Below are 16,471 nucleotides of genomic sequence, written 5' to 3' on the forward strand. Positions count from 1 at the left end.
GGAAATCAAAAACAGAAACAGTTTTCTAACCACTTAAAAACAGAAACAGGAAGAGTAAACAAACAAAAATAAAAACCTAACAAGTCAATCTACCCGTTGCCTTTTTCCTTGTCCATTTTCCACATTTTCTTCATCTAAATTCTCCCAAATCATGTCATCTAATTGAGAACTTGAGCCTTCAATGTAAGTGCTTTTGGGATTGATGTCCCACTTTTTGTGTGGGCCGGATTTGTATGATTCATGGAAACGAGATACGAGTCGAATGTTGGAGTGAATGTAAACCAATTTATCGGCTCTTTTTTCATCCAACCGGTTTCTTTTCACATTATGAATATATGAATACGTACTCCAATTCCTTTCCGCCAACGAGCTACTAATAGGTTGTGAAAGTACCTTCTTTGCTACAAAGGACAAATCTGGGGTTTTCGGCTTCATAGGTTGACCACCAATCTATTGGATCCATTGTCAAAGCATCAGTTTGTGTTTCCGCCATAGAGTAGATACATTTCTTCATATGGAATATTACGAATTGCTCTCGTAACGATCGCCCCTCCTCTTCATTTTCAGAAATTCTATTGAAGGATTCCATGACACCTTGCATAACCACTTTGTCTAGATTTGGTGGTTTCCTTTGCATACCACCATGTGTCATTTTTTGAAGATATTGCCTATCATAAAATCGTGGGTTTAATGAAAACCGCAAACAATGTAGTGGGATATTCATCTTCTCCCACCTAGTTAAAATTATCTTCACTTGTTGGTAATAGCAGCATAAGTATTTTCTTGCATTATGTCTTTGATTTCTCCCATCATATTATCCATCCTCTCATTAATCTCACCTTTAGAATTCTGCATATAGGAGACAGAAAATAGAGAAGAAGAAGAGAAGAGAAAAATCAATATGTTCTCATTGCACAAAAAAAATGAAACATAAGGAATATAAATACTAAATAATTTGGGCTGGCTAGCTATACTACTTTCCTTATAGATAAACTAGACCCTAAAAGATAATATAAAAAACAAATATTAAATAAAAACTATGTGCTAAAAATCTTCACTCCCCCTCAAGCTGGGTATGAATATCAATCATATCCAGCTTGCACTTCATAGTATCAAATTTGTTCTTTAGAAGGGCTTTGGTTAGAAGTCGGAGGGAACGTATGACATCTCAAGTATTCCAGCTTCTAGCTTCTCCTTGATAAAATGACGATCAATATCCATGTGTTTCATTCTATCATGATGGTCTGGGTTCTTTGTTATTTTAATAGTAGTTGAATTGTCACATAGGAGAGTCATCCTCTGGTTATTTGGGATTTTAAGTTCCTTAAGCATCCTTTTTGGCAATATTCCTTCACAAATACCTTGACACATAGCCCGAAACTCAGCTTCATCACTGCTTCTAGAAACTACAAATTGTTTCTTACTTCTCCAAGTAACGATATTACCCCAAACGAAAGTGCAATATCCGGTTGTTGACCAACCATCCATAACATATCCTCCCCAGTCTGCATCGGTGTAGACTTTAATTCCCCTTTCACTAGTCTTTTTGAAGTATAATCAATATCCTGTATTCTTTTTTAACTAGTGAAATATCTGAAAGACAACTTCCATGTAACGATTAGTGGGGGCATTCATAAATCGACTCACAATACCTACGTCAAATCCAATATTGTATGAGCAAGATAGATCAATTTCCCAACCAATCTATGATATCCGCAAACTCATCTCCATTTTCTGTCCAGAATTTCCTTCCAGGTTCCATAAGAATACTAGCTGGCTTGCAACCTAGAAGCCTCGTTTCCTTTAAAAGATCAAGTGTGTACTTCTGTTGTGTCATAGAGATTCCTTTCCTTGAACGTGCGGTCTCCATCCCAAGGAAATATCTAAGTTGGCCAAGATCTTTAATTTTAAATTCTCTTCCCAAGACCTGTTTCAGCTCATTAATCTCCTTGGTGTAGTTTCCCGTCAGGATGATGTTTTCGACATAGATAGTCATGATGGCAACCTGCCCATCATTCGAGTGTTTGGTAAACATAGTATGATCTGTTTGTCCTTAAATAAACCTGTGATGTTTAACCACTTGTGTAAGATATTCAAACCATGCTCGAGGCAATTGTTTTAGCCCGTACAATGACTTCTTGAGTTTACATATCATTCCTCTATTCTCTTGTGATTCGAGACCTGTAGGGATGTCCATGTAGACTTCCTCTTTTAACTATCCATTTAGGAAAACATTTTTCACATCTAGTTGGTGCAACGACCAGTCAAGATTTGCAGAAAATTATAGCAAAACTTGAAGAGTTTAATTTTTCTACTGGAGCAAATGTTTCTGCATAATCAATTTCATAAGATTGTGTAAACCCTTTAGCAACAAGTCTTGCTTTAAATCTACTAATACTACCCTCAGAGTTATATTTGATAGTGAACACCCATCTACACCCCACAGTTCTCTTTCCTACCGGAAGACTTGTGTACTCCCACGTGTTGTTTTTCATAAGGGTGTTAACTTCTTTAAGAAAGGCATCAACCCATTATTTTTTTGAATTTGCTTCATGTATGTTTCTTGGAACTTGTATTTCAGAAACCGAAAGAGCAAACGATTTGAACTTGGGTGACAGTTTATCATATGAAACAAAATTACTTATTGGATGTGTTGTACAACTTATCTTCCCTTTTCGTAGAGCAATTGGAACATGAAGACCACTTAACTCATCAGGAGGAATATTAAGACCGGAGTTTGTAGATTGAGTGTTACCTTGAGAATCCAAGAATGATTCATGATTGCGTGCCGCAGTTGTGACTTGCTTTACCACCACATGTTGTTTTGGGCGTCTAGTGTAAACAATGTAGTCCTTATCACCCTCTTTATCTGATGTTTCATTTAACGGTGGAATAGCGATTTCAAAGTTAATTATGACAAGAGTATGTGCTGAAGTGGGAATTTCTGCATGATGAATAGACTCCGAGGAATTCAAATTATGATACATTAAAACTGATATTCCACAGACTTCCGACATGAGTATGTGCTTCAGGTGGGGGCTGAACTTGAGAACAATAGAGACCGAGTTACCTCGAGAAGACGTCTATTCTTATTTCTTCATCTCGAGGACGCCGTTTTGTTGTGGGGTATCAACACACGACGTAACATGGACAATTCCTTATTGAGTTAGGTAAATGCCCAATTCAGAGTGGAAATATTCCTTTGCGTTGTCAGATTTAAGGATATGAATTTTGGTTGCAAATTGGTTTTGAATCATTTGATGGAATTACTGAAAGATTGATCCAACTTCAGATTTTTCTTTCATCAGAAAGACCCATGTGATGTGAGTATGATCGTCGTTAAATGTTACGAACCATCTCGCACCTGATATGTTTTTCACTCTAGGTCCCCAAACATCACTATGGATTAAATGAAAAGGATGGGAAGGCTTATATGGTAAAGGAGAATAAGTATGTATAACATGCTTGGACATTTGATACACTTCACATTTATAATCATTCGGGTTTTTATTGAATAAATATGGAAACAATTTTTGAAGATAGGAGAAGTTTGGGTGACCTAATCTATAATGCCATAACATCACACTATTTTGACTAGAAACATTAAATGAAGATGCACCTTGACTTTTTTCCGAATGCTCAGCTTCACAGTGGTAGAGTTCATCACGGACTTTAGCACTGCCAATCATCTTCCCCAAATTCAAGGCCTGACATACACAAACAAATGGGGTTAACACAGTGATGCAATTCAGATCATTCATTAGTTTGATAGGAGCAAACAGATTAAAGTCAAGATTAGGAACATATAACACATGTCTCAATGTTATATTCTTGGATATAACAACTGTATCGATGCCAACAACATTTGCATTCTCTCCGGTTGCAACACGTATAGTGCTTTCATTCGACAATGGTTGCAATTCAGTGAAAATGCTCTAATATTCGGTCATGTGATTAGTAGCACCACAATCAACTACCGAAGGTTTTGTACCTAAAGTACTTGTTGTAAATGCTGATGAGGACCCACTTTGTTGTGCGACAACGGTTGTTCCTTTCTCTTCGAAGGTTGGACATTGCAAAATCCTCCGAAGAGCTTCAGTTTGTTCCTTTGTAAACATCTCTTGAGTGTCACTTATTGCTACGTTTCTACGAGAACTGGTTTCCAATCAGCAGGTTTACCATGAATCTTCCAACAGGTTTCTTTAGTATGCCTTGGTCACTTGCAATGATCACACCATGGTCGTCCAATCTTCTTTTGAGAAGGTCCAGAACCTGTTGTAGGTTTGGTGTTGGGTGGAAATCGAGTTGCAAGAGCAGTTTCCTCGGTTATTGGATTGCTACTAGTACCAAGCATTCCCAAGCATTCCCCTTCTTCGACTCTCTTCCCGACGAACTTCTGAGAAGACTTCTCGGATTTTAGGCATTGGCTTCGTACCTCATATTCTTCCTCGAACCTCATCAAGATCTTGATTTAGCCCGAGAAGGAACTTGTAGATTCTTTCTGTCTGCAGTATACGCTTGTAGTGTTTTCTATTTGCAGAGCAACTCCAAGTAAAGGTATCGAGAATATCCTGTTGTTGCCAATGGCGGTTTAAAGCTGTAAAGTAGCTTGTTACAGTAGACTCCCATGACGAAGATCATGTAGGATGCCTTTAATTTCAAAAACTGCTAAGGTGTTGTCTTGATTTGAAAACGTGTCTCGTGCTGCAACCCAAATTTTTGATGCAGTTTTATAAAACATAAATTGTTCTCCAATTGCTGGTGTCTTTGAGTTTAAGAGCCATGACATGACCATGTTGTTTTCTGCTTTCCATTTTTTAAATTGGGGACTTTTCTCTTCGGGTTGAACTAGATCTTCCTCCAAATATCCCTCTTTTCCTTTTCCTCCTATGAAAATCGAGATAGAATGTGACCAAAGACTATAGTTTTGGCCATTCAGTTTGTAGCCTGTGGGAAGAACTCTGTAATCAGCGTTAGAGTTTGGCTGGATCTAAGGTGGATTTTCTAGCGACGACCCCGTACTGCCTTCACTAACTAGGGCAGTAGGCATTTCCCCAAACTTGATTGATTTGTTTTTCATTGTGACAAGATAGATAAAGTATATGATTAGAAGAACAACTTACCCAATAGGGCAGAATCGAATCTGCTCTAATACCATTTAGAATTTTTCATATAGGAGACAGAAAATAATAAGAGAAAAATCAATACGTTCTCATTGCACAAAAAATGAAACAGAAGGAATATAAATACTAAATAATTAGGACCGGTTAGCTATACTACTTTCCTTATAGATAAACTAGACCCTAAAAGATAATATAAAAAACAAATATTAAATAAAAACTATGTACTAAAAATCTTCATCACCCATTTCGGGTCTTCACCATCACAAAACTTTATAAGAAGAAAGATGGGTTTACTGATAGTCAAATCACTTTCAACATCATCCCAAAACGAATCATCTTTAATTAAATCACAAACTTTTTCCCCATTAATTCTCGTATTTTCATTTCCACATTTCGCCCAATCTCTCCAAGAATTAAGGACTATAGTTGTGGCAAGAGCCTCCCTATACTCCATAATTCTTTTTAAAAGAATATAGTGTGACGCAAAATGAGTTTTATCCACCTTCAACAAATCTAGTTTTGAATTTTCACGAAACATCGACAAGGCATGAGTATCGTTAATAAAATATTTAACAATTGCTTTTCCCCTCCTAAAGGTATCATTCATCCAATAAAATTCTTATGCCATATATTTAAAAATCTAGTTTAAACTATAAACACAACAAGGTGACCAGAAGATTTGTTTGAATACCTTTTCGATCTCGCGTCTGACGGCTTTGCAATTAGCTGCGTTGTCGGTCACCACTTACAAGACATTAGTTGGACCAACGACTTCAATTGCTCCTTTTAGAAACTTGGAAATCGCCATTCCCGTTTTCTCGTCCCCCCAATAATCTTCCACATACATGAACACCGCACCACGAGCATTGACGGCAAGAACATTGAGAAGTGGCTTTTGTTTGATATTAGACCACCCATCCGGAATAATAGAAACACCTTGAGTGTACCAAGTATCTTTCACTTGTATTTGTTCTTTATTAATCTCTCACACATTCATCGTTCTTGCCTTTTCACTAGATGGAGGTTTATATCCATCTAGTGACTTCTTGATGGCTTGTATCATTTCAATGAATTGAGGATTCCGTAAGACATTGAACGGGATACCATTATCACACAAATGTCTCATGATCTTCATGTCCACTATATTACGTCAATGACACTAAAAGCTTCTTGAAGTCGTTTTTTTATGATGAATTTTTTGAAAGGACTGAATTTTTTAAGGATCTTGAAACACCTCCACTCTCGGCTTCTTTCACCTTGCTCGAAATTCGTTGTAGCTTGGACGGATCTTTAATCATAGCTGGACATCTAATTTCTGCCAGCTTCTCAGCTTGAGCACCAAAGAAATGCGTATGAATTCCAGTGTACGAGCTTGTATATTTCACTATACAATGGTTACAAATCCATTACTTTGATCCACCAACATTCTTACTAGTACCTGAACCAACCATAGTCATTTCTTCCAAAAGAGGTTTGGCAGCTTCTTTATCATTTTTTTTGCTTCCTGATACGCCTACTGGTATGTCGTCCTCACCAATGTCAACAAAATTTTCTAGTGGTTCTGTTTCACTCTCACTATTTGATAGATGAATAGTAGTGCCAAAAACCATTCTCAATAACTAACAGAATAGCAGTAGAAGAGTAGAAGAGAAGAAAAAGTATAAATTGGAAATTGATTACTGGAGGTCGATGTTAATAGGTAGAAATTGGAATATTGATTACTACAAGAATCATGTAATTGAAGAAGATGAAGTTCATGGTGAGAGGGGTATGAATTAATAAAGTATTCATACCTGGTATCGAGGAATCAGCATGAGTCGAAGCGTTTTTTTGGTGAATCGTTGCTTTTTGGACTCGACAATCCAATTCCCGCCTAATCGCCAAATTAGCGACCCAATAGCCAAATCGGTGTACCAGAAACGCGAATCGGAGCAATCCAAGTCGATAGAATCGCGTTCACGTCATCGGATCTGATGATAGATTGGATCTGTGTCGTACCAGAGAGCGTTTCGGCCACTGTTGGGATCGATTTTGTACTGCATTTGGGTACAGAACGTTCAAAACGTGGTACACGACCTTTTGAGCGAATCCTGTAACTATGAGGCGGAGAGTTGTAACTATGAGGCGGAGAGTATAACGATATAGAGTTGCTGGTGCAAGGAATAATGGCTACTATTTTGACTTCGTGGAACTAAACGGGAGGGGTAGAGTGGGACAGGGGTTCCAAAATTTTGATAATAAATAGTAGAATATATAACTAATAAAAGATATTAAAAAACTTGTATGAGGTCATATTAGTCTTTTTAAATGGATTAAGGACGAATATTGTTACAAAATAAAATCACTGGGTTGATGAGTGTTACAATTGAAAAACGACTTAGATTCAAAATAATCATATAATCACACGGACTATTTATGCAATTTAATATATATATATATATATATATATATATATATATATATATATATAGTTTTCTTTGATATAAAAAATAAAGATTTTCATATTTTTTATATTCATATGTGATTACTCGTTAATCAGATATGAATAATCAAAAAAGAATGAATAATCATATATGATTTATATATGAATATGTCTATTCCGATTTGATTATTCATATATGATCATCGAGTAATCGTATATAAATAAAAAAATCTCAAAATCTTTTATTATTATTATTTTTTTAAATTCTCAAAGGAACCAAGATCCATTAAAATCAATAAGTATTTTGAGATCTTAAGATCAAAACTTTAACCATTAAATTGAGAGCGGTGTACTTAGTGAATTGTACGCATACCCATCGGATTACAACAAAAACTCAAACAAAAGAACACATTTATTCTTTATTTTATGTTAATCCAATCCACCGATTTCCTTGCCCTGTTTATTTTCCTGTTAACAATTTTATGTTTAAAATCTTATTTTCATTCTTGCATAAGTCACAATCAAGATTTGCTGTGTAGCCTCTGTGAATTTTATCATGGGAAATTTTGCTAAACACATGTACAGACCCTGATGTTTTATAATGTTACAAACATGGATTATTTTTCCCTATTTCTTTGCAATTAGGTTAAGCAGTTAACTAAAATAAACATATTGTAATCAAAATTTGTAATCGAGAATTTACTCATTAAAATAAACATATCACATGGTTTGTGTTTATTTCCAAAAGTAACAAAATTTTTAATATGTACAAATTTCCTTTTTGACATTTAATTTGTAATAAGGATCAAAACATTTTCCATTAAATTAAAAGTGATTTATTTTCATAAATTAGACGAGTATACGTGGAATAAAAACCCACTTAATTTTTTTTAGCTTATATTTAAAAAAAAAAGAAAAAAAAAACTAAAAAACTAAAAATACCAATTTCATAATTTTTTGTCTTCTATAAATAGACATTAATATTAATATATAAATTGTTTATATTTAAAAATACCAATTTCATAATTTTTTGTCTTCTATAAATAGACATTAATATTAATATATAAATTGTTTATATTTTTACATGTGTATATAGGTGATGTGCACATATACACATTTGTACTTGTGTATATATAAACATTTGATAACTTTTTTTTTTCAAAAAAAACATAATAAAATAAAAAATGCTATAAAGTGTCATTTGCACCAACTAAAATAAAAGAAAATAAAAAAAAATAAAAAACGTTTGTTCGATTGATGTGCATGTACACACTTTATGCATGCACACACAAACAAAAATATGCATATGTGTACAAACAGAAATGCATATATGCACATCTGTTGTCTTTTTTTTAATTTTTTTTTAAAATGTCTTAATAGGCTAAGACGATCCTATTGAAATTGATTCATTTAAAAAAAAATTAAAAGAAAAGGTTTTTTAATGTGATGTGTATATGTGCATTTTTTATATGTACAAACATAAATGTGCATATGTGCACATCATAAATATACACATGCACAATTGTGTTTATGCATATATATGCACATCTTCATAAATATACACATGCACAATTGTGTTTATGCATATATATGCACATCTGGGAACTTTTTTCAGATTTTATTTTGAATGTTTTAATATGCTAAAACACGGCGATAGAAGGTGATATGTTTAAAAAAAATTCAAAGAAATGTTTTTTTTTTTCATGTGATGTGTATACATATACAAACACAAATGTGCATATGTAGACATCACCAATATAGACATGTAAAAAAACATAAAAAAATATATTTGAATATAGATGTCTATTCATAGAGTAAAAAACTATGACTTTTGGTTAGTTTTTTTTTTTTTTGATAAAAAATAACTCTGAAAATTAAATAAACGTAAAAAATAAATTAACTAAGTTTTTGTTATAATCCGGTACATATACATCCAATTAATAATATATATGCACCATTTCAATTTAGTGGTTGGGATTTTGATCCTGATATCTTAAAAAAGTTAATGATCTCAATGGCTCCCCATATATATATATATATATATATATATATATATATATATATATATATATATATATATATATATATATATATATATATATATATATATATATATAAGTCATTTTTATTGGGTGAAGCTTTTTTTCTCTGAAATCAACATTGAAGCTTTAACGGTCCAAGTAGACTTTTCTCGTATTGAAAAACAGCGGCTCTCGAGGGAAGATTACGCTACCAAAAAAGAGGTTGGTTTCCTACGAAAATTACCATAGAAATAATTCAATCAGAAATTTCCTATGGAATTCCTACGGTACAAAAATAGAATCTAACAAAATTAACTCTTTATAAAAAACCTAATTTTGTGGTTAATCCCATGGTAAATTATTATAAAAAATTAATTAAAAACATGTTTTTGTTGTTAATCCGTAGGAAATTGGTTTATTTATTTATTTTATTATTATCTTACTATTATTATTATTATTATTATTACTATTATTATTATTATTATTATTATTATTATTATTATGTGCATGTGTATGTGTATCTGTATGTGTGGCCCCTCCTCACATGATTACACAGTCTCGATAGTATGTATACTTATTTAAGTACTTATGTTTTTATAAAAAAAATATAAAGTATGTTGCTATTCTAGACAAATATTGAAGTACACCGGATATATTGGTAAAAAAAGTATAGATAATTGGTATACGGATAAAAAAAGTAAACTATGTTGTTAATATGTCTAAAAAGAAAGTGTGTTGCTATTATCGGTAAAAAAAAGTGAAGTACATTGTGGTTAGCCGATTATGTATAAAAACAGTTTTGATACTATGAATAAAAAATGTTTATGTAATGATGAAAAGAGTATAGTACGTTACTATATGGATGAAAAAAAAGTAAAGTATGTTGCTAATATATATAAATAAAGTTTGTTGCTATTATGGATAAAAATATAAAGTATATCGTTATTAAGTATGAAAATAAAGTATGTGACTATCATTGGATAAAAAAATGTATCTACGTTGCTTATATTGGTAGTAAGAGTGTACGTTGCCCTATGAATAAAAAAAAGTAAATTATGTTACTAATTTGTATAAAATATAAGATGTGATGCTATCATGGATAAAAAAATAAAGTACATTGCTATTATGTATGAAAAAAATAAGATATGTTGCTTTTATGGATAAAAATGCAAGAACATCACCTATATTGGTAAAAAGAGTGTTATGTGTGTGGCTAGGGGTGTAAGTGAGCCGAGCTACATCTGAGCTATTCGAGGTCGACTCGTAAAAAGCTCGATTCATCTCGAGTTAAAAGAGTTTGAGCTGAACTTGAGCTTTAGGCTCATTTATTAAACAAGCTCGAGCATGAGCTTCATATGTGGAGTTCGATTAAGCTTGCGAGCCTAAACGAGCCTACACATATTTATATAATGTATATTTTTATTATTAATTTTATATATTAAATTATATTTAAATAATTAAATGTTAAATATGAAATATTAAATATTAAATATATATATATATATATATATATATATATATATATATATATATATATATATATATATATATATTAAATCCAAAGGAGCTTAGGAATAGTACCTTTTTAGGCTTTAGGTTTTTGCCACAAAAGTTTACTGAATTTGACACTTTTAGTCCCTAAAGTCAAAATTTTTACATTTTTGCTTTTTAATTAAGTTTTTGTGCCTTAAGGTTTTTGCCACAAATCTTTAATGACTTTGACACTTTTAGTCCTTGCAGTCAAAGGTTTTACATTTTGGTGTTTTTGCCACAAATCTTTAATGAATTTGACACTTTTTGTCCTTGTAGTCAAAACTTTTACATTTTGACATAAAAAACACAGAAAACTTCCTTTAAAATTTTGCCACCATATTTTCCCAACTTTGACAACTTTAACATTATTGCCACAACATTTTTGGATTTTCTCCACCAATGTCCATTCTTTTCGTTGTACACTTTTGACATCTAATTTTAGGGGTTGTCGACTTTCTCCCCTATTTATGGTGATTTACAATTTCAGCACATATTTTTTAAAGTTGGCCGATTTTTTCCATATTACCCCAAAAGCGGCGTAGCCGCGAGTTCTTTACTAGTTATATATATTAAATCACAAGGGCCTTAGCAATAGTAACTTTTTAGGCTTTAGGTTTTTGCCACAAATTTTTGGTGAATTTGACACTTTTCGTCCCTAAAATCAAAACTTTTACATTTTTGTGTTTTGATTAAGTCTTTAATGACTTTGACACTTTTAGTCCTTGCAGTCAAAAGTTTTACATTTTTGTGTTTTTGCCACAAATCTTTAATGAATTTGACACTTTTTTTCCTTGTACTCAAAACTTTTACATTTTGACATAAAAACACAAAAAACCTTCTTTTGAAATTTGCCACCATATTTTTCCAACTTTGACAACTTTAACATTATTGCCACAACATTTTTGAATTTTCTCCACCGGTGTCCCTTCTTTTGGTTGTACACTTTTGACATCTAATTTTAGGGGTTGTCGACTTTCTACTCTATTTGTGGTGATTTAAAGTTTTAGCACATATATTTTAAAGTTTGCCGATTTTTCCCATATTACCCAAAAGCGGCGTAGCCGCGGATTCTTTGCTAGTTAGTATTAAATATTAAATATCAAATAGTAACAATCGATCTTTTTGAGGAGCTTAAAAACACAAAGGAGCTTAATATTTAACTATTAACTGGGCCGAGCTTATGCTCGTTTAACAAACGAGCTGAGCTTGAGATTTTTAAATCATCCATGAGCCAAGTTCAAGCTTTGAAAACTAAGCTCAAAACGAGCTCGAGCCCAATAAATTTTAAACGAGTTGAACCTTAGCCTACATGAGCTCAAGCTCGGTTCAGCTCAACTCTTTTACACCCTATGTGTGGCTATATATGGATAAAAAAGTAAAGTATGTTGCTAACATGTATAAATATAAAATTTATTGATGTTATGGATAAAATAGTAAAGCACATTGCTATTATGTATAAGAAATAAAGTATCTCGCTGTTTTCGAAAAAATGTACATACATTTCCTATATTGGTAAAAAGAGTATTATATTACTATTACACATAAAAAGTTGCTATTATATGTTGTAATAGAAAAAAGTAAACTATATTGCTATTATGGATAAAAGTAAAAAATGTTGATACTATGGATTAAAAAATGTAAATATGTTGTTATTGTGGGTAAAAATTTAAGTAGATTACTTAATATTGTTTGAAAAGCAAAGTATGTTTCTATTATAGATCTAAAGTAAAATATTTTTGTATAATGGATAAAAATGTAAAGTTTGTTTTCTATTTTTTATATGAAGTGCATTGCCTAAATATATTGTTATTGTGGGTAAAAAATGTAAGTATACTCCTTATATTGTTTGAAAAGTAAATTATGTTTGCTATAGAGAGGTTCAAATGAGAACCATATTTAAAGTGAGAACACATCACAAGCCTTGGATCAAATTCTTGCGAAGGTTATGATTCGTAGGTAGCCAACCGAACCATATATAACCATCGGTAACCGACCAACCTTTTTTCATCATGATCATTAATTGTTTTAATCAAATGGTTGTAATGTGTTTTAATTTTAAACACACACACACACATATATATATATATATATATATATATATATATATATATATATATATATATATATATATATATATATATATATATATATATAATTACATGTCTATTTTAACATATCTAGGTACAAGACTTGCAACAAGCTCTTGCTACACTTCAAATGGAAATTGAGCATGAACGAAGAGCACGTGTAACACTTCAGCAACTAGTGGAAGAACTTAGATGGCGATTTGCTAACCAACCCAACAACCCACCCAGCTCATCTTAGTATTATATTTGTTCTCATCTTAGTATTATATTTGTTCATTTAGACACTTCTAAAATACTTATGTTTGTTATGTTTGTGGTATTAGACAAAATTTTAACTTTTATGTGTATTATGTTTGTGGCTTATTGTATTAGACAACTTTTAGACGTATGCTTAATGTATTTGTGGTTGAATTTGTAAAACTGGATTTGGTATTTTTTTGTCCAACAAAATCTGGATTTTAAATGTTTTTTATGGTTTCTTTTAATATGCATTTTAACTGACGGGTTAAGGAATAAATTTGTCACAAATTTAGGCAAATTTTCCTTCCGAAATCAGTGACTTAATGCAATCGGTCAGATATATGTTACAATAATATTTCGTCAGGAAAAAAAATTGTCAATTTTTTGTTGCAAATCCCTTCGAATTCTATCATAAAAATTCCCTCACAAACCAGGTTTGTCAAAGTTCTATCACTATCACCACAGAGTTAACAATAACATTTGTGGCTAACCTATTACAAATACTTACCTATAATGTTACGTCCCAAAATTTTAAAATAAATCATTCCAAATTCATTCTCAAGTTAAATAATTAACTACTTTTTCCAAACCATAATCAAATTAGAGTCATAAAGATAATAAAATCAAACGTGCAGAAGTATGTAAAGTATATCAGTGGATGCAACCTAATCAATTTGCGCCCTTCCCATTGTCGCCAGAATATATGAAACATTTTAAACTTAAAATCAGTAACCACAAAGCTTAGTGAGTTCCCCAAAATGACACATACTCACGTGAATTCTACGATCCAACCATCGTCTTACACTCAAATCCGTAGCTACAGTCCAACAACATCACTCCCTACTGTGATCCAATAATAGTCTTTCATGTCAGTGCTATGATCCAACCATAGCCCATTATATATGTGATATAATCTAACAATAGTCTTTCATACATGTACTATGATCCAACCATAGTCTTTTATACAAGTGTTATGATCCCAGCATAGTTTTTATGCAAAGTCACAAAGACAGTCAATCATATATCGACACCTAGTGTACTACATAGTATAGTGAGAAAATTTTGGCTAAAGCAACAAATATGTAATAAAACCACTAAAGTGGCTAAGATGGAATTCCAACTCGTTGAACACCTACAATCATACCAATAACTTAGACTGTATCTTGAATCATTGCTTGATAATACGTATAATTATCCTCAAATCTTTAAAGGTAAATAACTATTTCTTGTTTCCCGTGTGTGTGTGTGTATATATATATATATATATATATATATATATATATATATATATATATATATATATATGTGTGTGTGTGTGTGTGTGTGTATGTGTAATCATTTATCTATTTAATTCTAGAAAATGCTATCTTGTCGACAAACTCATCCATACCATCTCAAATACAATTCATACATTAAATATGACCTAAATATAACCCAAAAATGATATTTCATCATATACATAACTCTAAGGATTTAAATTATGCCATTTCTCATATTCCTTCATCTTCACGTAGATTAGGTAGAAACAGAAAGTAGGTTTGAATAATTAAATAATCCAATTTAATCCAAATTCAAATATGTTCCTTATCTTAAGCCTTGGACGAAATATATAGAGATAAACCTTAGCAATTTCGTTCACCCAATTCCAAGGGTTCTAGAATGTTCAAATTGTTCAACTATTAAATAATTAACCTTTGGTCCATGCACCTTTTAACTAGCAAAAATTAATTCTAGATTAATTCTAATTAATTCCAAGTTGGTTTCTAATTAATTAATCATCACATGGATAATTAATAAACTATTTCTCTCTCTCTCTCTCTCTCTCTCTCTCTTTCTCTCTCTCTCTCTCTCTTATAACATTCTAATACTATTTGGATCATTTAGGATAACCCAAAAAGGACCATGCTATTAATGGACAATCTTACCGATTTAGTTATGACATTGATCACTAATCCAAGCGTCTCCCACTTGGACAAGTTATTAACTACAACCAGTTACAAAGGCTCCCACTTAATCAACAAAGTGTGCTTCCTTAGCAACTTTCGAAGTATTAATCATATTCTTAGTGACATCCCTTAGATAAGTGATCAACTATTCCTTCATTCTACAAGATATTGTATAGACATGAGATATGGATATGAATAAATCTCATGGTCATAGATATGTTTTTTGATTTCCGATTTATGATGAACTTATTTAGAGTTACAAAATTGAAAACATCAATCTAGTCTAGGTTGGCCCCAACACTATAATTTCATCATCAAATCACTGAGGGGCCTATGATATCACCTTTCCTATTAAGGAAAAAGGAACGAATAAACTTTGACTAGATAAGTATAACCGACACATCATGTCATACATAGACATATATTTTATAATAACCAATTACAATTATGTTAATGCAATACTAATGCATAACAGAATTGTAAATTATAACTTATGCATCTTCGCTTGAAGAATATAAGATATTATCATCTTAGAATTACTCTTGATTGAATCCATGAAGTATTATCTAAGTGCAGGTTTTCCAATACTTAAAATCTCCATTTAAGTACTCATGAGTATTAGTTTGTAACACCTATTCTAGGTAAATGATTCATTTATGTTTTTGGTAAACTAAAGATGTAATATGTGGGGTTTCTAATGCCCACGACATGGTGAAGGATACACCACAACGTGGCCATGGCTATATAAAACGTACATCAATCTTGTACGCCACAACGTGACAAGTTTATGCTTACGATGTGGTAGCCACATGGGTGCTTAAACCTAATTCTAGGGTTTATGCCCCTATTTAAGGGAAGTGAGGGTTAGAGTTTGCACACCCTCAGCCTCCATCACCTCCCTTTCACCCTCCAAGAAACCCTAGCCTCCATTTTGACCTTTTGAGCTCTTTATGGTGATTTTTATCCCCTTGAATAAGAAGAAGGTGTTATGGGTCCATTTTTTGAGCTAGTAAACCCCTCCTTTATCATCTTAAGTAGCTTTTGGACCCTTGTAAGTCCTCAAGCTCCTACCTTTTGTGTCTGTGACAACTGGCAAGCT

At 32.2% G+C, this 16,471-nt stretch overlaps 1 long non-coding RNA gene across 1 annotated transcript; it reads right to left on the reverse strand.

Moving 5' to 3' along the window:
• On the reverse strand, window positions 1-6,803 carry LOC145132367 (uncharacterized). Its single transcript, XR_013718051.1, has 3 exons — window positions 5,815-6,803; window positions 3,620-3,707; window positions 1-849 (listed from the first exon to the last, which is right to left on the reverse strand). It is a non-coding gene; the product is annotated as an uncharacterized LOC145132367 (long non-coding RNA).
• Window positions 6,804-16,471: the final 9,668 nt, after the last annotated feature.

Source organism: Lactuca virosa, chromosome 8 (genome assembly GCF_052849685.1).
Source record: "Lactuca virosa cultivar CGN04683 chromosome 8, Lactuca_virosa_CGN04683_v6, whole genome shotgun sequence".
NCBI classification, from domain to species: domain Eukaryota; kingdom Viridiplantae; phylum Streptophyta; class Magnoliopsida; order Asterales; family Asteraceae; genus Lactuca; species Lactuca virosa.